The 22,042-nt window shown below is 44.3% G+C and overlaps 1 long non-coding RNA gene across 1 annotated transcript in view; it reads left to right on the forward strand.

The window, feature by feature from the left end:
* Positions 1 to 610: 610 nt before the first annotated feature.
* The window catches only part of LOC126428228 (uncharacterized), a 405,107-nt gene continuing 383,675 nt past the window's right edge, over positions 611 to 22,042 (forward strand). The window contains exon 1 of the long non-coding RNA XR_007576799.1: positions 611 to 645. This is a non-coding gene — a long non-coding RNA (uncharacterized LOC126428228). The remainder of the gene's footprint in view (positions 646 to 22,042) is intronic.

Consider the following 22,042-nt stretch of genomic DNA (forward strand, 5'->3'; position numbering starts at 1 on the left):
TACAACTGATCGACGTTAGAGATAGAGGTCTATAGTTCTGCACAACTGTTCGACGTCCCTTCTTGGACCCGGGGATGACCTGTGCCCTTTTCCAATCCTTTGGAACGCTACGCTCTTCTAGAGACCTACGGTACACCGCTGCAAGAAGGGGGCAAGTACCTTCGCATACTGTGTGTAAAATCGAACTGGTATCCCGTTAGGTCCAGCGGCCTTTCCTTTTTTGACCGATTTTAATTCTCTTTCCATCCCTCTGTCATCTATTTCGTTATCTACCATTTTGTCATCGGTGGCACAATATAGAGAAGGAACTACAGTACAGTCTTCCACTGTGAAACAGCTTCGGAAAAAGACATTTAATATTTCCATCTTTAGTCTGTCATCCTCTGTTTCAGTACCATTTTGGTCACAGAGTGTCTGGACATTTTGTTTTGATCCACCTACCGCTTTGACATAAGGCCAAAATTTCTTAGGATTTTCTGCCAAGTCAGTACATAGAACTTTACTTTCGAATTCATTGAACGCCTCTCGCATAGCCCTCCTCACACTACATTTCGCTTCGTGTAATTTTTGTTTGTCTGTAAGGCTTTTTCTATGTTTATCAAATGGTTCGAATGGCTCTGAGCACTATAGGACTTAACATCTGAGGTCATCAGTCCCCTAGAACTTAGAACTACTTACACCTAACTAACCTAAGGACATCACACACATCCATGCGCGAGGCAGGATTCGAACCTGCGAGAGTAGCAGCAGCGCGGTTCTGGACTGACGCGCCTAGAACCGCTCGGCCACAGCGGCCGGCAGCTATGTTTAAGTTGCTGTGAAGTTCCCTTTCCTTCCGTAGCAGTTTTCTAACTCCGTTGTTGTATCACGGTGGCTCTTTTCCATCTCTTACGATCTTGCTTGGCACATACTCATCTAATGCATGTCCGCCCTCGGTGGCTGAGTGGTCAGCGTGACAGACTGTCAATCCTAAGGGCCCGGATTCGAGTCCCGGCTGGGTCGGAGATTTTCTCTGCTCAGGGACTGGGTGTTGTGTTGTCCTAATCATCATCATTTCATCCACATCGACGCGCAGGTCGCCGAAGTGGCGTCAAATCGAAAGACCTGCACCAGGCGAACGGTTTACCCGACGGGAGGCCCTAGCCACACGACATTTCATTTCATCTAACGCATATTGTACAATGGTTTTGAACTTTGTCCACTGATCCTCAACACTGTCTGTACTTGAGACAAAACTTTTGTGTTGAGCCGTCAGGTATCTGAAATCTGCTTTTTGTCACTTTTGCTAAACAGAAAAATCTTCCTACCTTTTTTAATATTTCTATTTAAAGGCTGAAATCATCGATGCCGTAACCGCTTTATGATCGCTGATTCCCTGTTCTGCGCTAACTGTTTCAAATAGTTGGGATCTCTTTGTCATCAGAAGGTCTAATATGTTATCGCCACGAGTCGGTTCTCTGTTTAACTGCTCAAGGTAGTTTTCAGATAATGCATCCAGACGATCGTACAGATTGCGAATACTGTCCTGGAATACGTCGTTCCACAACTTCTCGACCGGTTCACGTAGGTCAGTAAGAGTTGTTGGTTGATGAGTCGCACGGGTCACTTCTCGTCCCATCATATTCCACGCATTCTCCACTGGAGATAAGTCTGGAGATCGTGCTGACCAGAGAAGTTGCTGCACGTCTTGCGGAGCGTATTGAGTGTCACGGACAGTGTGTGGGTGAGCATTATGCTGTTGTAGCAACGCATCACCTTCCTGTTGCAAAGGAGTGCTAACTAACGAACAACATTGTGCTTGCACTGAGCACTGGTTAGCGTGCCCTCCAGAAACACTAAAGGTGAAAGAAATTTGGAGCTTATCGCAGACAGACGATAAGGCCTGGGGTAGCGCCAGTGTTTCTTGAACGAATACATTCTATGAGACAGCACCTGCCAGGTCTACGTCGTACAAGCGAGCGAACGTCTCTTGCTGCAGGCAGAAACTGTTGTCTTCAGTTGAAACTTCCCGGCTGAGAGGCCGTGGTCGATGTATAAAATTTTCACCTTACGGTTCGTCTCCATCTGCGAGAGACATCTTCTGAGGTCGTCCGGCTACTGCCACTGAGGCTCCAGGTACTCTCGCATTTATGGAGCGCATAGAGGGCACCACCATTAGTCACGTGATGCCGACGGTGTGCCTGTCTTTGGAAGGCGTCATCATTCTCGATTAAGAGTGATCGATTGCCATTCTGCTGGCGCAACGTCGACATCCATATTTTGTCCACGTGTTGTTGGCCGTTATTGAAGCTCATGCAGAGAACCAACCACGCATACTTACCAACCGTGCACAGGCAGGGTGACGACTCCAGCGAGCGACCAAATGGGTACAAAAATCTGTTTATTTATGTAACTTTGACTAATTGCTTGCAGATTACGTACATGATTACTTACTAATATTATAACTTTACAGTGTAAATTGCCCTGAAGATGACCCTATCGCGAGTTGAAACCGGTTGGCAGCATAATAAATAATACGATTGTGACTGTCATTTTGAATAATTGATTATAAGTAAACTAATCGCTGTTATCTCCACACAACTATGTTGTCTAAAAAAAAGTTTGTAGCATTTATTTTGGACACCAATGTATGGTCCAAGTTTCATCAAAAATGGTCCAAATGGCTCTGAGCACTATGGGACTTAACTTCTGAGGTCATCAGTCCCCTAGAACTTAGAACTACTTAAACCTAACTAACTTAATGACATCACACACATCCGTGCCCGAGGCAGGATTCGAACCTGCGACCGTAGCGGTCGCGCGGTTCCACACTGTAGCGCTTAGAGCCGCTCGGCCACTTTATTTTATTTTTTAAATGGAACTAAAAAAAAAGCTAAGTGCCACCGCCACTTTTCATCCTATAACATAAAAATCTGGTCCACTTCAGGCATTGGCTCCTGACTAAACCTACTCCAGAGAGCTACCTAAATACCAGGGGAAATATGGGAAATCAAGATTAGGGCTATCCTTACAAACAAAACAAAATCTTCCTTTTTCTGAATTTTATTTGTATTTTTATTGTTTTTATTGTTATATATTTTTTATTTATTTTTTGTTTAGTTTTGTTGTGTAATTGATCAGAGGCCTTCTGCGCCCCGCTGGTGATATGTTGAGTCACGTCTTCTCGAAATTGATGTGTTCCGTTCAATTGTTCAGAAATGTTCATTGGTTCAAACAGGAAACCTTCTTCTCTCTTGGCTTAACACATTCCAGCTGCGTGGCGGGTCGTGGAAAGCACTCCAAGGAAGTTCGAGAAAAATTGTCTGTATTTTGGGTGACGTACAACGACATAATGACGGTCATTGAGGTATGTCCAAAAATCGAGTACAGAGTCTACAGTTTGTCCAAATAGGTAGTGAATGGCATGTCCGCGAATCCAATTCACAGCATTGGTCTTTGTCCGAGGAAAATAATCACGTTCCGGAAATAATAATGAAAGGGGAGTAATCCGATCCGGAATGTCCCGCGTTAGAAAAGCCACAATACGACGAACCAAGTGCCAAACCTCCGCCGCCAGTCCGCAAACAAACCGATGTTCATCATTGTCTGGCACTCCACACGTGGAACATAGAGGTGATTGGGCGAGGTGGATACGATGAAGGCGAAATTGGTTGATTTCCTTACCATTGACAATTAGGTACCGCACAGACTGAACATTCGTGTCAAGGTAACAGGCGAACACTGCGCGCCATACATGACGCCAGTCAACCTGGGGGAACTTTTGTTCAATCGGGTTAGGTGGACGACCTAATTGGAGGACATCGTATACTGCCTTTGTCTTGAGTAAAAGCTGTCTTGGTAAGGTGAGGCGTAGATAACTGAGTTCAAGAAAGAAGTATCGTATATAATGGAACTGGGCCGGAACATCCGAGATCATCACTGGGGCTGACAGTGAGACCGGCGAGTATGCCGACAGGAGGAGACCAGTGAGGCTCGTTGGGCAACGTGTCCATACTGTCATCTGGGAGCTGACAAATAGGGCGCGAGCTCTATCCGGCACGTGAAACAGACCTATCCCACCTCGTTCACGGGGAAGAGTAAGGGTTGCATAGTTAACTTTGAACAACAGCCCAGAGCTGACGAAAGATGCCATCGCTGCCAACATGCGACGTGCCACAGTAAGTGGGAAAGGTAGAACTTGTGCTACATGGGGAACTCGGGATGCGATATATATATTTACATATCGAGCTCGTTGGAGAATATCTAGGGATCGAAGGCGGTGGCCCATAAGACCTGCTCTGATCATTAAAAGGAGGCGTCGGCAGTTGATGGTGGCTGAACGCCGGAGGTCAGATGAAAAATCTACTCCCAAACAGCGAATGGTATCAACGATGGTGAGAGGTGTAACGCACTCCACGGGAAGTCCCGTGCCAATGAACATAACCACTTCGGCTGGCGCAGGTTCACCCTCCCGAAACCGTTTATGCCACCCAGAAACTTGTGTTTTCCCCATGGCTTGCTCTTTGTAGGATTGCTGCAACATTTCCAAATGTTTGTGATGGAGTTTTGCCAATGAGAACGCAAAATCTAATTGACGCGCGCTGCTGCAACATGAAATCCATGTTGGGTACATAAACATTTATCCTGCTTGCCTCCAACTGTGTATTGCGAGTTGAAACCGGTTGGCAGCAAAATAAATAATGCGATTGTGACTGTAATTTTGAATAATTGATTATAAGTAAACTAATCGCTGTTATCTACACACAACTATGTTAAAGCATTAATTTTGGACACCAATGTATGGTCCAAGTTCCATCAAGTTATGCTACTTGGCAGAGACACGTCATGTGAAAGTCACTTAAGTTTTGCACACCAATGTAATTGCAGAATGACGAGGTGAATTCCGAGCCGGTACGTTTCCTGAAGTGCAAAAGGCAGGCTTCCACAACCGAGGTCTCCGACAAGTCGTTTATCATCTAGAAAAAATGTGACGCTTTGAAGGGTGAATATGTAGGAATAGATTAACACCGAGTTGCACTAGAGCAGGTTGATTTGTTGGCGGTGATAGTTATGACTGCCCTGGCAGAATCATAAGTGCAGGGCCGCCTAGCTGATAAGCATGCACCTGACCCTCTACCCCTGGTGCAACAACAGCTTTGTGGAGGCGTGCCAAGACGACGCAATTCCTCTGTGAATTACGTCAGCTGGAATGTGGAGTCGTCGCCCATTGAGGACCCGTCTCCAGCACTGCAAAACAGCTCGATTAGAAATAGTCGGTCAGTACAGTAAGCAGCGGTGTTATTTCTGGTTCGGGCAGGCCTCAAGCCGGCCGGTGAATTAAATGCGACCCAGCCAAGGCTGCGAGCCCGATAAATTGCGAAAGTGGCAACTCGTTTCTCATTCCAGACGGGCGGGCGAGACATTTACCTCCAGCGCGGGAAATATACCGCAGTTACTGGCCGCGTTCAGGCAATAAGGGAAAAGTCACAGGTATGGTGATCGGAGACCCTTCTCTGAGTTTTTCTATCTTAGTCCGTTACACAGGAATTTACATTATACTGGTATAGTCTGTAATCTGCTAAACGTGTTTACTGTATAAATCACAACATCCTTCAAAATATATTAAAATTTATTTGCACTACTGGCCATTAAAATTGCTACACCACGAAGATGACGTGCTACAGACGCGAAATTTAACCGATGCTGTGATATGCAAATGATTAGCTTTTCAGAGCATTCACACAAGGTTGGCGCCGGTGGCGACACCTACAACGTGCTGACATGAGGAAAGTTTCCAACCGATTTCTCATACACAAACAGCAGTTGACCGGCGTTGCCTGGTGAAACGTTGTTGTGATGCCTTGTCTAAGGAGGACAAATGCGTACCATCACGTTTCCGACTTTGATAAAGGTCGGATTGTAGCCTATCGCGATTGCGGTTTATCTGTATCGCGACATTGCTGCACGCGTTGGTCGAGATCCAATGACTGTTAGCAGAATATGGAATCGGTGGGTTCAGGAGGATAATACGGAACGTCGTGCAGGATCCCAACGGCCTCGTAATACTAGCAGTCGAGATGACAGGCATCTTATCCGCATGGCTGTAACGGATCGCGCAGCCACGTCTCGATCCCTGAGTCAACAGATGGGGACGTATTACAGACTCGAAATTTAACCAACAGGAAGAAGATGCTGTGATATGCAAATGATTAGCTTTTCAGAGCATTCACACAAGGTTGGCGCCGGTGGCGACACCTACAACGTGCTGACATGAGGAAAGTTTCCAACCGATTTCTCATACACAAACAGCAGTTGACCGGGGTTGCCTGGTGAAACGTTGTTGTGATGCGTCGGGTAAGGAGGAGAAATGCGTACCATCACGTTTCCGACTTTGATAAATGTCGGATTGTAGCCTATCGCGATTGCGATTTATCGTATCCCGACACTGCTGCTCGCGTTGGTCGAGATCCAATGACTGTTAGCAGAATATGGAATCGGTGGGTTTAGGAGGGTAATACGGAACGCTGTGTTGGATCCCATCGGCCTCGTATCACTAGCAGTAGAGATGACATGTATCTTTTCCGCATGGCTGTAACGGATCGTGCAGCCACGTCTCGATCCCTGAGTAAACAGATGGGGACGTTTGCAAGACAACCACCATCTGCACGAACAGTTCGACGACGTTTGCAGCAGCATGGACTACCAGTTCAGGGGCCGTGGCTGCGGTTACCCTTGACACTGCATCACAGACAGGAGCGCCTGCGATGGTGTGCTCAACGACGAACCTGGGTGCACGAACAGCAAAACGTCATTTTTTCGGATGAATCCAGGTTCTGTTTATAGCATCATGATGGTCGCATCCGTGTTTGGCGACATCGCGGTGAACGCACATCGGAAGCGTGTATTCGTCATCGCCATACTGGCGTATCATCCGGCGTGATGGTATGGTTACACGTTTCGGTCACCTCTTGTTCGCACTGACGGCACTTTGAACAGTGGACATTACATTTCGGATGTGTTACGACCCGTGGGTCTACGCTTCATTCGATCCCTGCGAAACCCTACATTTTAGCAGTATAATGCATGACCGCATGTTGCAGGTCCTACACGGGCCTTTCTGGATACAGAAATTGTTCGATGCTGCCCTGGCCAGCACATTCTCTAGATGTCTCACCAATTGAAAACGTCTGGTCAATGGTGGACGAGCAACTGGTTCGTCACAATACGCCAGTCACTACTCTTGATGAACTGTGGTATCGTGTTGAAGTTGCATGGACAGCTGTAGCTGTACACGCCGTTCAAGCTCTGTCTGACTCAATGCCCAGGCGTATGAAGGCCGTTTTTACGGCCAGAGGTTGTTGTTCTGGGTACTGATTTCTCAGGATCTATGCACCCAAACTGCGTGAAAATGTAGTCACATATCAGTTCTAGTATAATATATTTGTCCAATGAATACCCGTTTATCATCTGCATTTGTTCTTGGTGTAGCGATTTTAATGGCCAGTAGTGTAATTAATTATCCTAGTCCACCGAACACTACAATACAATTTATTAAAAACTACAGTCTAACACAAATTACAGAGAATTTCACATTTTGGGGCTCCAATGTCAGCAACCAACGTGACAGGGCTATTCGCTGCAAACAAGTCTTCCATGTCACAGGTCTCGCTCAGGTTACTGCAGAACAGGTTTTCAGAGTCCCACCACACCCACATTTGCAACATTCATCATCACTTCTTCAAATTAATCTTTCACCTTTCACCCCTGATCTCAACTTATTGAGGGTTTTACATGTACTGAATTGGAGGTGGCAGTTTGATGGTAGCTACGGTGGGATACAAAAGATAGCCAGAATTATTTACTTAGTGGAAAATACTGCTCACCTTTATTCAAATTCCATTACAGATCTGCAAAGCGATCTCCCTCGGACACAGTACGTTCAATCCAATGTTCAAAGTAATCTCTGAAGCCGGTTATTGATAGTCTGTTGAGTACACATGAAATTTTATTTTTTAGCTCTTGATCACCCTGAAAATAACGATCTGATACTCTTTTTTCACAGCAGGAAATATGTGGAAGCCACACGGGAAGCCCAGTGAATAAGGTGGATGTGATATCACCTCAGTGCCCAATTCATTGATGAGCCGATGTATTATCCTGTTGAAGGATCCATCCCTTTTGAGCAAGATGTGGTCTTTTTGTTGCAATTTTCTTCCTTAATGGCCGATTCAATACATTACACTACTAATTCGCAGTAACAGTAGGTTACTCATCCACCATGTGATCGTACACAGCCGGCAGGTGTGGCCGAGCGGTTCTAGGCCCTTCAGTCTGGAACCGCGCGAACCTGCTTCGGGCATGGATGTGTGTGATGTCCTTAGGTTAGTTATGTAAGTAGGCTGTTTAGGTTTTTATGTTGGTAACGTCACGTAGCGCTCTATATGAAAATCAGTGACTGTGCTGTGTGAAGTCTCTGGCTGGTTTGCATTGTTGGAATACTCGCTATTGTAGTGTTGGGCAGTTGTATGTGAATCAGCGCGTAGCGTTGCGCAGTTGGAGGCAGAGTTGCCACTTTAGCGACTTTGTCGCTAGAAATGGCGACTTTTGCCTTCATCTTAGCGACAAAAAGAACTTTTTAGCGACAAAAATTATTTAGCGACTTATTTGGCGACTTTTGGAGTACTGACGACTTTTGAAGTACAAATCAAAACTATTTTGGGCCAGTTATTTTCATTAACAAAACTAATATTTTAACTATAGAATGGGTACTACACTGACTTTGTTCTAGATTTACTAAGCTAAATTAAGTTCTTAGCAGATTATGTAGCATTGTCCAGCATTTAGTAAACCTGAATGTGGGAATCGCCTACAGAGTAAAAAATCTTGACTATAGAACAATTCATTATTCATTACCCACTAGCCTGTTATCGTCGATAGCGTATCGATCTATAATTCTTCAACTTTTGAACTCCCTTTATTTTTGGAATTGACAAAAAGCATACGTAATATTAAGTATAATAAAATACATTTCTCTCAAGCAGCCTCTAATTTTTCGAAATTTTAACTCGCAGTCAAATTATTACCACATGCACAGTGGTAACGCAAGAACAATTCGTTGGGGTTATCTTAGACATTATTACATTTAAACTATGAACAATAGGACTGATATCGAGTTACCGAGTGAGTAGATTGTTTCATGACCTCTAGTTCACCTGAGTTTTAATTTATTTTCAGTGGTTATAAATTGGTGAAACATAATGGATTTACCGCAAAAGAAGAAGCAGTACACTCAAAAATATCGGAATGCGTGGGAAGCAGAACCTGAATTCAATGGGTGGCTGAAGCCAGTCGTTGGAGACTTATCAAAGGCAAGATGTTAAGTGTGTGCAACAGAGTTTTATGCTAAATTGCGTTATATTAGAAAGCATTTGAAAACTAGTAAGCATAAAAATAACTTGATTAAAAAAAACACACAAACCACCTCACCTGTGAAAATTGTTCCGAAAACTACAGACAGAATAGCAAGCAGAGCGGAAGGCTCCCTTTCTTTATTTATTGCTGAACGTTGTTCTATTTTAGCTGTAGATCATTTAGGAATACTGTGCAAGAAGGTGTTTTCCGGTGGTGAGGGCGCTAAAAATATGCAGTTACATCGTACAAAGTGCACTAACATTATAACTGTTTTGGCTCCATATTTTACACAATCATTGGTTGAAGATATAGGTAACCAAAAATATAGTGTACTAATAGATGAATCCACAGATGCATCAATATCTAAAATGATAGGTATCGTTATACGGTACTATAGTGTGAACAACCAAACCATTAGTTCAGCATATCTCAAACTCGCTGCAGTAGAAACTGAAGATGCAAGAAATCTGGCTGCTGTTCTTGTGAATTCTTTGAAAGATCTCAAACTTCCAATCGCTAATATGGTAGGAATTGGCACAGATAATGCTTCTGCAATGGTTGGAATAAACAATGGGCTTTTCGAACAACTCAAGAGAGAATATGGTTTGAAGCATTTGGTACTGATCCGTTGCATTTGTCACTCTCTTCAGCTTGCAGTTTCGCACGCCTCAGTGAATACCATACCTAGAAACATAGAGTTTCTTGTACGGGAAACCTACAATTGGTTCTCCATTTCACCCAAAAGACAAGAGGAACATAAAAAGTTTTATGAGACAATAAATTGTGGAAAACAGCCACTAAAAATTTTGAAGGTCTGTGCAACACGTTGGCTTTCAATTGAACCAACAACACGAAGAATTCTGGAGCAGTGGGAAGAACTAAAGCTACATTTTTCACTTGCCATGGTACAAGACAATTGTTACACTGCCGATCTTTTCTACAAGATGTATTGTGACCACTCAAATCATCTTTACATGTTTAACGTTAACCATGTTTGAAAAGACGTGCAAATAGCAATAAAAGCTTTTGAAGGAGAAGACAATGACCTCACTAAATTACTAGATACACTTGTATTTCTCATGCAGTCAATCGGACAAAACATAGTTTTTCCAACTGTTGATTTGTTGACAACACCAGTTCCAACCGAACGTATGTACGCAAATCCGATCCTTGGCTTTATGTTTGAACAGCAATTGCCTGAGTCAAGTTTGTCTCAAGAAAATCAAGTTTATTTGAAGAAGAGATACATTCAGTTTAGTCTGAAACTCATAAAAGAAATTCAACAAAGACTGCCAAGTAACGTTACGATCTTGAAAGAAATGTCAATGCTGAATGTTGAAGAAATACTAAAAGTGAATAAAAATAATGCTGTAGTGGATGTAGCCAAAGAATTGGGTTTTAGTGGCGACTTCATAGACGGTATGCTGCAAGAATGGCATAATATCAACTTCATTAGGTGGAATAACACTACTAACACTGTTCGATTTTGGAGTGATGTTTTGCAGTATAAAAATGCCACAGGGGAGAATCCTTTTTCTTTGATTTCACAGCTGGCAATGACTGTTCTATGCCTACCGCATTCAAATGCAGAAGTGGAAAGAATATTCAGTTCTATGAACATTATAAAAACTAAACAACGTAACAGATTATCGTTAAAGACAATTAATGCTTTGATCATATTGAGAGACCAGCTGAAGAAACAAAATAAAGATTGTGCATCTTTTGACATACCGTCAGACGTATTGGAGCTAATTGGAACGAACGAAAGTTATTCTTTTGCGACAAAACCAGTCGAACTGCAACATCATCTTTTGAGCGACGTTCAACCCTCTACATCAACTACAGCTCTGCCAGAGCATGAAACAGAAGAGTTATTCGATCTTCTGAGTGACATACCAGTATGTATATATTTTGTAACCTAATTTGAGTTCTTGCTTTCTTTTGTTACAAATATAGTTGTATATTTCTAGTATATTTGACTGTTGTGATTGAAACAACAATTTATGTGTTGTGTCAATTATGATAACATGTTTAATTAAACGTTAGCGTATTTTAGACGTATGTTGTTTCAAGCGATGCGTCATTTAATTAAGACAATATATCAATTACGTATGAGACAATTTTTATTAATATTTTATTACCCCCCCCCCCCCCTACTGGCTTATTGCACCATTCACAGCACGAAATTTTCAGTACACCCCTAGTAAAATCAGTTTTAGCGACTTTCTAGCGACTTTTGATATTGAATCTAGCGACTCGGGTTTTTTGGAGTTGGCAACACTGGTTGGAGATGAGTCACCAGCAGTGGTGGATGTGGGAAGAGAGATGGCAGAATTTTGAGAGCGTACGATCTGGACGTGTGTCCATCAGAAAGAGTAAATTTGTAACATTGGCTATGATGAACTGATATATATATATATATATATATATATATATATATATATATATATGATGACTTTTTAACATTATTAAGGTAAATACATTGTTTGTTCTCTGTCAAAATCTTTCATTTGCTATCTATGCCTATCAGTAGTTAGTGCCTTCAGTGGTTAGAATCTTTTATTTAGCTGGCAGTATTGGCGCTCGCTGTATTTCAGTAGTTCGAGTAACGAAGATTTTTGTGAGGTAAGTGATTCATTAAAGGTACAGGTTATTGTTAGTCAGGGCCATTCTTTTGTAGGGATTATTGAAAGTCAGATTGCGTTGCGCTAAAAATATTGTGTGTCAGTTTATTGATGATCAGAATAAGTAAAGAGAGAAATGTCTGAGTACGTTCAGTTCTGCTCAGCTCTTAGAAAATCAAATAACGTAGGGGGTTTACCAGCACAGTAATTCATAAATTTTTCTAAGGGGAGGTTCAGTTATGTTTAAGTAGTTCTAAGTTCTAGCAGACTGATGACCTCAGATCTTAAGTCCCATAATGCTCAGAGCCATTTGAACCATTTTTGATCGTACACAATGCCTTGCTTATCGAAGAAGACAGGATGCATGACTTTTCCTGCACTTGGTTGAACTTTGGCCTTTCTGAGTCTTGAACTTGAAGGCTTTTTCCATTGGGCACTGTTCTGTTTTGTCTCTGGGTCAAAATGATGAAAGCGCGATTCGTCGCATGTGACGACTTTGTCCAAAACAGTCTGGTTCTCGCTGGAGTCTTCCCTTCTATTGTTGACACGTCATCACACGGTGAGCCTTTGTTGGTCACTGACCACACGAGACACACACTTTGCTGCAACTTTTTCGTGCCCTAGAATATTTCGAACAATATCGTTAGCTGATCCCTAGGATATATTCATGATCTCTTCAGTCTTTGCTAACGATAAACAACTTTCTTCCCGCAACATGACATCAATTGTGTTGACATCGCTTTCAGTCTCCTGGGGCGTGGAGCATACGCAGCTTCACCCTCTCGAAATCGTGTATGCCACTCAGAAACTTGTGTTTTCCCGATGGCTTGGTCTTTGTAGGATTGCTGCAACATTTCCAAATGTTTGTGATGGAGTTTTGTCAAGAAGAACGCAAAATCTAATTGACGCGCGCTGCTGCAACTTCAGATCCATGTTGGGTACAGTAAACACTTTCCCTGCTTGTCTCCAACTGTGTACCCCCAGGCGACTGATGCGTATGGTATTACGTCACTCAACGTCAGACCTCTCCGGCACTGCCAACACCAATTTCTGGTTATTTTTTGACACCCTCTCTTATAAATCTCAATCTATGTGCCCAACCCTACACGTAGGGTTGAAGTTGGAAGGAGCATTAGCCTACAAACAACAATGTATACGCACAAGGACACAAGATATTCATCAAGAACAATTTCTGCAAACTGACAAACACGACGCAGCGATTGCAGCCCAGCATCTTTCATACATGCTCGCTTGCTCTGTGTTTCTCTGTTGCGGAGTACCTGCACTGGTCTGGAACAGCTCTGCATAGGCTAACCTAGTTGATGTGTCTCTTCATGAAACATGCCACATAGTCACAGGGTCCCTAAGGCCAACCCCAGTCAAGAAGATATTTCCATTCACGGAAGTAGCACCTTCAGATGTAAGGAGATACGTTGCAGCAGAGAATGAAAAGAAGAAGCAAGAAACAGATCCAACGCATACACAGTTCGCAACTCACACGTGTCCATCATGACTGAAACCCGGAAGGAGTTTTCCACTGACAGCTAAAAAACTTTCAAGTTCAGCAGGACCCCGCCGAATTGCGGGGAGGGGGAGGGGGAAGAGAAGTCTCCTGGAGGATTACTGACATAAATTAAAATTTTATGGCGTAATGGTGTATTTCCTCGGGGAAGATCAGTTTGGATTCCGTAGAAATGGAACACGTGAGGCAATACTGACCCTACGACTTACCTTAGAAAATAGATTAAGGAAAGGCAAACCTACGTTTCTAGTATTTGTAGACTTAGAGAAAGCTTTTGACAATGTTGACTGGGATACTCTCTTTCAAATTCTGAAGGTGGCAGGGGTAAAATACAGACAGCGAAAGGCTATTTACAATTTGTACAGACACCAGGTGGCAGTTACAAAAGTCGAGGGGCATGAAAGGGAAGCAGTGGTTGGGAAGGCAGTGAGACAGGGTTGTAGCGTATACCCGATGTATATTGAGCAAGCAGTAAAGGAAACAAAAGAAAAATTCGGAGTAGGAATTAAAATCCATGGAGAAGAAATAAAAACTTTGAGATTCGTCGATGACATTGTAATTCTGTCAGAGACAGCAAAGGACTTGGAAGAGCAGTTGAACGGAACGGACAGTGTCTTCAAAGGAGGATATGGGATGAACATCAACAAAAGCAAAACGAGAATAAAGGAATGTAGTCGAATAAAATCGGGTGATGCTGCGGGAATTAGATTAGGAAATGTGACGCTGAAAGTAGTAAATGAATTTTGCTACTTGGGGAGCAAAATAACTGATGATGGTCGAAGTAGAGAAGATATAAAATGTAGACTGGCAATGGCAAGGAAAGCGTTTCTGAAGAAGAGAAATTTGTTAACATCGAGTATAGATTTAAGTGTCAGGAAGTCGTTTCTGAAAGTATTTGTATGGAGTGTAGCCATGTATGGAAGTGAAACATGGACGATAACTAGTTTGGACAAGTAGAGAATAGAAGCTTTCGAAATGTGGTGCTACAGAAGAATGCTGAAGATTAGATGGGTAGATCATATAACTAATGTGGAGGTATTGAATAGAATTGGGGAGAAGACTAGAAGAAGGGATCGGTTGGTAGAACATGTTCTGAGGCACCAAGGGATCACCAATTTACTATTGGAGGGCAGTGTGGAGGGTAAAAATCGTAGAGGGAGACCAACAGATGAATACACTAAGCAGATTCAGAAGGATGTAGGTTGCAGTAGGTACTGGGAGATGAAGAAGCTTGCACAGGATAGAGTAGCATGGAGAGCTGCATCAAACCAGTCTCTGGACTGAAGACCCCAACAACAACATAGCGTAAACAGGAAATGTAGAGAAGTTGTTAAAATCGTGTCTCGCTGATGGCAAACAAAGGGTGTCAACAGCAAAGAGGCCTGTGTTAAGGTACCAGGCGTCACCCAGCTGGAAACTTAATTACATCTGGCGTCCCACGAGGGTGCATGTAGCGCCCTTACGCTTTCGTCGTGTATTAATGATATTTCATAAGCGACGTTACTAGATTGCCAGTATTTATTTGCGGATGATATAAACATTACAGTGACCAGAGATTGGAGTATATCGTATAAAACGCAACGACACAGTGCTGTTTTTCAGTTTTGTATTTATTCCAAACGGTTTCTGTCTTAAACCATCGTCCAGGAAAAATATAAATAAGTCAGCTGTCACAATACCGTCCTTATGACGATAATAATTTTGTGTTGTGTTAAGTACGACATGTGAGAGCTTTTTTTTATTTCCATTTTTCCAGGATTTAATACTGCAACCGGTCAGAATTAATACGAGGGGCGTTCAATACGTAATGCAACAATTTTTTTTACAAGCTACTGAGCATGCTATTGCTGAGTCGGCCAACAGCATATGCTGAGGAAGTAAGAACTGGCCATTAAAATTGCTACACCAAGAAGAAATGCAGATGATAAACGTGTATTCATATTTGTCCAATGAATACTAGAACTGGCTGCAATTTGGGTGCATAGATCATGAGAAATCAGTACCCAGAACAACCACCTCTGTCCGTAATAACGGCCTTCATACATCTGGGCATTGAGTCAAACAGAGCTTGGATGGCTTGTACAGGTACAGCTGCCCATTAAGCTTTAACACGATACCACAGTTCATCAAGAGTAGTGACTGGCGTATTGTGACGAGCCAGTTGCTCGTCCACCATTGACCAGACGTTTTCAATTGGTGAGAGATCTGGAGAATGTGCTGGCCAGGGCAGCAATCGAACATTTTCCGTATCCAGAAAGGCCCGTACAGGACCTGCAACATGCGGTCATGCATTATCATGCTGAAATGTAGCGTTTCGCAGGGATTGAATTAATGGTAGAGCTACGGGTGGTAACACATCTGAAGTGTAACGTCCACTGTTCAACGTGCCGTCAATGCGAACAAGAGGTGACCGAGACGTGCAACCAATGGCACCCCATACCATCATGCCGGGTGATAAGTCAGCATGACGATGACGAAGACACGCTTCCAATGTGTGTTCACCACGATGTCACCAAACACGGATGCGATCATCATGATGCTATAAACAGAACCTGGATTCATCCGAAAAAATGAGCCGGCCGAAGTGGCCGTGCGGTTAAAGGCGCTGCAGTCTGGAACCGCAAGACCGCTACGGTCGCAGGTTCGAATCCTGCCTCGGGCATGGATGTTTGTGATGTCCTTAGGTTAGTTAGATTTAACTAGTTCTAAGTTCTAGGGGACTAATGACCTCAGCAGTTGAGTCCCATAGTGCTCAGAGCCATTTAAACCATTGAACCATCCGAAAAAATGACGTTTTGCCATTCGTGCACCCAGGTTCGTCGTTGAGTACACCATCGCAGACGCTCCTGTCTGTGATGCAGCGTCAAGGTAACACCAGCCATGGTCTCCGAGCTGATAGTCCATGCTGCTGCAAACGTCGTCGAACTGTTCGTGCAAATGGTTGTTGTCTTGTAAACGTCCCCATCTGTTGACTCAGGGATCGAGACGTGGCTGCACGATCCGTTACAGCCATGCGGATAAGACGCCTGTCATCTCGACTGCTAGTGATATAAGGCCGTTGGGATCTAGCACGGCGATCCGTATTACCCTCCTGAACCCACCGATTCCATATTCTGCTAACAGTCATTGGATCTCGACCAACGCGAGCAGCAATGTCGCGATACAATAAACTGCAGTCGCGATAGGCTACAATCCGACTTTTATGAAAGTCGGAAAAGTAAAGGTACGCATATCTCCTCCTTACACGATACATCACGACAACGTTTCACCAGGGAACGCCAGTTAACTGCTGTTTGTGTATGAGAAATTTGTTGGAAACTTTCCTCATGTCAGCACGTTGTAGGTATCGCCACCGGTGCCAACCTTGTGTGAATGCTCTGAAAAGCTAATCATTTGCATATCACAGCATCTTCTTCCTGTTGGTTAAATTTCGCGTCTGTAACACGTCATCTTCGTGGTGTAGCAATTTTAATGGCCAGTAATGTACTTAGGTTCGAGCAAGAAGGGTTTAGAAGGGGAAAATCAACCACAGATGAACTGCATATACAAGGGGCATTGAGTAAGTGATGCAACACTTTTTTTTTCTGGAAGCAGGTTGGTTTTATTGTGGGCTCCAGTACACCATGCCTAGGCCCCATTCTTTTTGGCTTCGAAACCCTATTTTTCAACATACTCTCTGTTCAACGCGACGGTCTTACGTCACTTTACTGAGAGGACCTGTATGCTCGCGCGGTATTTACTAGTTGACGACGGAGGCAAAGTCTTTGCTCCATCAATAACCTGCTCGTCATCCACATTTTGCTTCCCGCGGAGTGTGTCCTTCATTGAGCCAATTCAGAAGGTGCGCGGTCTTGGCTGTACGATAGATGTGGAAGAACAATCTAATTAAATTCTGTGAGCTCCTCTCGGGTTGCGCAGACTTATGTGAGGCCTTGCGTTGCCATGGAGCAGTTTGTTTGCATTTTTGTGGCAATGAACAAGCTGTAGTCGTGTCTTCAGTTTCGTGACGGTAGCACAATAGACTTCAGAGTTGATCGTTGCACCATAGGGAGAGCATCGTACAGTATATCGCCTTCAGACCTTCGACATTACCTTACCGGCTGAGGGTGCAGCTTTGAACTTTTTCTTCGGAGGCGAGATAGTGTGGCGCCAAGTCATAGATTGACGAAATAAATCTCGGGTGAACAGCCTGGTATGAGTGTGCATAGGACACAATACTTCGGCAATCGACCACGTTGGCATCATCAGGTGCGCTGATGTACTGACCGGCGGTGGACCGGCGCCAGGTATATATAGAACAATCCCCCTCCCGTTCCTCCCTTAGGCGCTTCCTATGAGTCGTTGCGGTCCAGGTACAGCGTCCGTTCTCCCGCCGTCTGGGCGCTGCGTCCTAGGTCTTCTCCATCAGGAGGGTCTGCCGGCATCGCTCTCGTTATTCTTCCCTCCTCCCCCGAAGTCGGTACACTCTGGGAAATTTCCTTTTTTTCTTAATCTGGGTGATCGCGGGTTCCCACGTCTTGCTAAGGATGTCACGATTTAGTTGTGGCTCCCTTACTCTGATCTCAATGGCTTCTTTGATGACACAGTCCCAATATTTGGAAGTCTGTGTCAGGACTTTGGTTTGGTCATTAATTTATTTTATTTAGCGTAATGCTCATAACATCACAGTAAAAATTACATAAACAACACGATAAAAAAAGAATCACCTATGTATAAACAGAGCAATAAATAACAGTTTGTATATAAGGACACCACCAATTGTAAATTTACACTCACAGAAGAGCAATCACAAACAAACGTCCAGCTTAGATAATATATAGTCGATTGCCTCTTGGGTCGCCATTAGGGAATCCTGTGGGTCACCCTCATATGCCCTTAGTGGGCATTCCTGCACGATGTGTTTGACCGACTGTCTCTCAGCGCCACAATCGCAAGCGGCCGAAGGAAGTTTACCCCATCTGTGTAAGGAGTCGCCGCATCTCCCACAGTTGGTTCTGATGCGATTAAGAGTTGACCAGACTTTGCGAGGGCAATCAAATCCTTTTGTTTTACTAAAGATGCATGGCATACTGCGGCAGTTTACTGCTGTTCTTCTCTCCCATTCCTCTTTCCATCGGTCATTTATTTTAAAGTTGGTTTGGTGCAGCGCCTGTGCGGTCTTTAGTGGAGGATGCCTAGACCGGAGTCGGTTTCCTTGGATGTCGTGAGTATCTTCATGGTTTTGTAATTGAGGGTTGGTCATGATTTTTTGAAATTCTCTAACCAGAGCGTGTTCTCGGCGCAGGTTAGGAGGGGCTATGTTACTGAGAACGGGCAGCCATACTGTAGGAGTTGGCCTGATTGTGCCTGATATAATACGCATTGTAGCATTAAGTTGGCTATCTACCATGTGTGTGTGTTTGCTGTTGAGCCTCACTGGGGCACAGTATTCTGCCACTGGATACACCAAGCCAAGTGCGAATGTTCTTAAGGTAGATGCTGTGGTGCCACAGAGCCTCTGCAATATGTTGTTGCGTGTTTTAAGTTTCGCTGCAGTTTTCGTCGGGTGTACTTTGGATGTTAGTGTCCTATCTAGGGTAACCCCAAGGTACTTTGGGTGTTTGTTGTGATTTAGTGTTTTCCCGTCTAGATATACATGTAGTTCTCTGTTGGTCATTTTGTTGTTCAAATGGAAGGCAGATACTTCCGTCTTTGTAGCACTGGGTTGTAGCCTCCATTTTCTAAAGTACTCGCTGAGAATCCCTAGGTCACTCGTAAGGGTAAGGATATCTTCGGAAGTTTGTATGTTTCTGTGGGCTGTTGCGAGAGCCCAGTCGTCAGCATAACCAAATTTGCACGATCTGGTTGCAAACATGTCAGCGATGTAAAGGCTGAAAAGAAGGGGCGCAAGGACAGAGCCTTGTGGGAGTCCATTATTGAGTTTCATCTGTTTGGTCATAATCCATGCTGTGGAGTTCTGACAGGCAATGCTCAGCGATTGCCGACTTACTGGGCTGTTGGAGTCTAGTGTGCCGTCGATGTTCTCGGCATCAGTCCTCAGTGGTACGAATGGTTTGACCTATGTAAACACTACCGCATTGGCAAGGTATCTGATAAACCCTTGATTTACGTAGACCAAAGCTGTCCTTGACACTACCAAGAAGGCTCTTGGTTTTGCTTGGAGGACGGAAGATGGTTTTCACTTGGTGTTAACGTAAAATGCGTCCAATTTTTCCGGATAAGGCCCCACAATAATAGCCAATGCCGCCTCCTCCTGAGATTCATCCTCAGTTTCCGCCGGTGCTGCAGGTGTGGGATGTAGAGCCTTCCGAATTTGCCCTTCCTTGTAACCGTTCCTCCGAAACACGGTCTTCAGATGGTCCAATTCTTGTTGGAGACTGTCCCTGTCGGAGATGGTGTGAGCTCTGTGTACAAGAGTTTTGAGCACGCTATTCTTTTGTGCCGGGCGGTGGCAGCTATCCGCATGTAGGTACAAATGGGTGTGCGTCTTCTTCCTATACACGCTGTGGCCCAAAGTGCCGTCAGCTCGTCTTCTAATCAAAACATCTTTCCTTAGCAAGGCGTGGGAACCCGCGATCACCCAGATTAAGAAGAAAAAGGATATTTCCAAGGGTGTACCGGCTTCGGGGGAGGAGGGGAGAATAACGAGAGCGGTGCCGGCAGACCCCCCTGAACGAGAAGACCTAGGACGCAGCGCCCAGACGGCGGGAGAACGGACGCTGTACATGGACCGCACCGACTCATAGGAAGCGCCTGTGGGTGGAGCGGGAGGGGGATTGTCCTATATATACAAGGCGCCGGCCAACCCCCGGTGTAACACAACCATAGGTGGAAGCACAAGCGGCCAAACACACTACTTGCTAGGGCATAGCCACCTGTGGTAAACCAACTTACGCAGACAAGCGAGAAACGTCGGCAAGCTCCTGCATATCAGCAACACTGACTGGCAACTACCAGCTGCTATTAGAGCCGACCAACAGGCCACAGCAGGGAAACCGACGAGCTCGCCCACTGACGCACAAACAATTCGCCAACATCACCCTACACTGTGCTTCCGATATATGACCTATCGGACACAAAAACGATAATAAACCTAACTGTTGCAGGTTGCTGACGCTGGCACACAACGCCAACCTCCGAGCAACACAACCGCACAACGTCAAAGCTATCGACATGCATGATGCCCACTACTAACAAAGCCTATCCTTGCACGACCTATCGCAGGCAGCAACACATCCGCTACTGCTCTTACCACCCGACCTAACTATCGCAGAGGTTTTTTTCCCTTGGCTCTTGCCTTGGCACTTTTTTTCCTCTGCCCTTCAAACCGCTACCCTTCGTTCGACTTCGACCCAATCTCTCTCCAGATGAGCGCGTATTAATGGTTAACCTTAACCAGACGTACGCAAACATCGCAGTACCCACATACTGCGATGCCTTACTTTAGTGAATATTAACCGCTATGCAGAGATGGCAGTTGGCCTACTGAGTTGGCCATCATGCTGGTGTAGACGTGGAGGAGCTCCACATCTTTTTTTCTTTTTTTTTTAATTAAAAAAAAAAAAAACGCCGGTCAGTACATCAGCGCACCTGATGATGGCAACGTGGTCGATTGCCGAAATATTGTGTCCTATGACCACTCATACCAGGCTGTTCACCCGAGATTTATTTCGTCATAAAATACGCCTGGAGAAATTGAAGAATCACAAATTCATAGATTGCCGTTTTATTTCCGCTACGAGGTAATGAACCCATGTTTCATCTACTGTGATGATGTTCGACAAAAGATTATCACGATCACCCTCGTAATGCGTAAAGCTGAAATTTTAAATTTAGCATTTGAGAAATCTTTCACGCAGGAGGATCGTACAAACATACCGCCGTTTGAGTCTCGTTCAGATTCCTGTATGGAGGACATAGTGATAGACATCCCTGGGGTTGTGAAGCAGCTGAATGTGAAATAAATAAATCGCCACGTCCTGATGGGATTCCAATTCGGTTTTACAGAGAGTACACTACTGCATTGGCTCCTTACTTAGCTTGTATTTATCGCGAATCTCTTGCCCAACGTAAAGTCCCGTGCGAATGGAAAAAAGCGCAAGTGACGCCTGTATATAAGAAGGGCAGAAGAACGGATCCTCAAAATTACAGACCAATATCCTTAACATCGGTTTGTTGCAGGATTCTCGAACATACTCCCAGTTCGAATATAATGAATTTCCTTCAGACAGAGAAGTTGCTGTCCATGCGTCAGCACGGCTTTAGAAAGCATCGCTCCTGCGAAACGCAACTCGCCCTTTTTTCACATGATATCTTGCGAACCATGAATAAAGGGTATCAGACGGATGCCATATTCCTTGACTTCCGGAAAGCGTTTGACTCGGTGCCCCACTAGGTACGAGTATATTGGATTGGTTCCCAAGTATGTGAGTGGCTCGAAGACTTCTTAAGTAATAGAACCCAGTACGTTGTCCTCGATGGTGAGTGTTCGTCGGAGGTGAGGGTA

Source organism: Schistocerca serialis, chromosome 12 (genome assembly GCF_023864345.2).
Source record: "Schistocerca serialis cubense isolate TAMUIC-IGC-003099 chromosome 12, iqSchSeri2.2, whole genome shotgun sequence".
In the NCBI taxonomy this organism is placed as follows: Eukaryota; Metazoa; Arthropoda; class Insecta; order Orthoptera; family Acrididae; genus Schistocerca; species Schistocerca serialis.